This window comes from Schistocerca piceifrons, chromosome 2 (assembly GCF_021461385.2).
Source record: "Schistocerca piceifrons isolate TAMUIC-IGC-003096 chromosome 2, iqSchPice1.1, whole genome shotgun sequence".
NCBI lineage: Eukaryota > Metazoa > Arthropoda > Insecta > Orthoptera > Acrididae > Schistocerca > Schistocerca piceifrons.
The window spans coordinates 48005603-48007846 of record NC_060139.1 but is presented as its reverse complement, the minus strand read 5'-3'; positions in this window follow the sequence as shown (position 1 = coordinate 48007846).

The window sequence follows — 2244 nt, the reverse complement described above, 5'->3', positions numbered from 1 at the left end:
CTCCTGCCAGTTTTTCCATTCGTCTGTAAAGAATTCGTGTTACTATTTTGCAGCTCTAACTTATTAAACTGCTAGTTCGGTAATTTTCACATCTGTCAACACGTGCTTTCTTTGGGATTGGAACTATTATATTCTTCTTGAAGTCTGAGGGTATTTCGCCTGTTTCATACACCTTGCTCACCAGATGTAGAGTTTTCTCAGGACTGGCTCTCCCAAGGCTGTCAGTAGTTCTAATGGAATGTTGTCTACTCCTGGGGCCTTGTTTCTACTTAGGTCTTTCACTGCTATGTAAAACTCTTCACGCATTATCATATCTCCCATTTCATCGTCATCTACCTCCTCGTCCATTTCCATAATATTATCTTTAAGAACATCGCCCCTGTATAGACCCTCTATATACTCCTTCCACCTTTCTGCTTTCCCTTCTTTGCTTAGAACTGGGTTTCCATCTGAGCTCTTGATATTCTTGCAAGTGGTTCTCTTTTCTCCAAAGGTCTCTTTAATTTTCCTGTAGGCAGTATCTATCTTACCACTCGTGAGATAAGCCTCTACATCCTTACATCTGTCCTCTAGCCATCCCTGCTTAGCCATTTTGCACTTCCTGTCGAACTCGTTTTTTAGACGTTTGTATTCCTTTTTGCCTGCTTCACTTACTCCATTTTTGTATTTTCTCCTTTCTTCAATTAAATGAAGTATATCTTCTGTTACCCAAGGATTTCTACCAGTCTTTTTACCTACTGGATCCTCTGCTGCCTTCACTATTTCATTCCTCAAAGCTACCCATTCTTCTTCTACTGTATTTATTTCCCCCATTCCTGTCAATTGTTCCCTTATGATCTCCCTGAAACTCTGTACAACCTCTGGTTCTTTCAGCTTATCCAGGTCCCATCTCCATTAATTCCGACCTTCTTGCAGTTTCTTCAGTTTTAATCTACAGTTCATAACCAATAGATTGTGGTCAGGGTCCACATCTGCCACTAGAAAAGTCTTACAATTTAAAATCTGGCTCCTAAATCTCTGTCTTACCATTACATAATCTATCTGAAACCTTTTAGTATCTCCAGGGTTCTTCCATGTATACCACCTTCTTTCATGATTCTTGAACCAAGTGTTAGCTATGATTAAGTTATGCTCTGTGCAAAATTCTACCAGGCGGCTTCCTCTTTCATTTCTTAGCCCCGATCCATATTCATCTACTACGTTTCCTTCTCTTCCTTTTCCTACTGTCGAATTCCAGTCACCCATGACTATTAAATTTTCATCTCCCTTCACTACCTGAATAATTTCTTTTATCTCATCGTACATTTCATCAATTTCTTCATCACCTGCAGAGCTAGTTGGCATATAAACTTGTACTACTGTAGTAGCCGTGGGCTTCGTGTCTATCTTGGGCACAATAATGCGCTCACTATGTAGTCGAGGAATAATGTTGTGAACAGCACTATAAAGCATGTCCGGAGTTATGGTGAGGCATTGGCGTCGGTTGTTGTCTTTCAGCATCCCTAGAGATGTCGGTCGATCACGATTGACTTGCGACTTCAGGTAACCCCAAAGCCAATAATGGCACGGACTGAGGTCTGGGGACCTAGGAGGCCAAGCATGACGAAAGTGGCGGCTGAGCACACGAACATCACCAAACGACGCGCGCAAGAGATCTTTCACGCGTCTAGCAATATGGGATGGTTCTAATAAAACCCCATGTCATTCCAAGCATGTGTGTCAATTTTTACCAGTCTGTCTGCATTATTCCGTGGTTTATTAAGTTTTCAAATTTATACTGACTTTTTGATCACCCAGTATATTATATTGGAAGGCAATGTGTGCTGTGGAGACCCTTTTACATTTGACATTCGAGTCACTCGAGATTGCTTTGACTCTGAACGTTTCAAGCATACAGTTGTCGAGAATTAAGTGATAAGTCTTCTGCTAAACCATGATAGCATATTCACTATTAGAAATGGGAATTACAATTTTTACCTACCGCCCCAAGGATGATGTACCTGAGGCCAAGCAAATGTGAACCGAATCATCCATTAATCGGTGGTTACATCGTTCCATTGCTGCAACAGAATACATAGTACCCCAAACGAGGGAGATAGGTGGGCTAAGATTTTCTCGTATGTCTCACCACCTGCATGCTGTCGAAGAAGATCCAAGTGTCAGCGCATGATACATCCAACACACTGAGGTGACAAAAGTCATTGGATAACTTTGTGCTCATACACAAATGGCGGTACTATCACG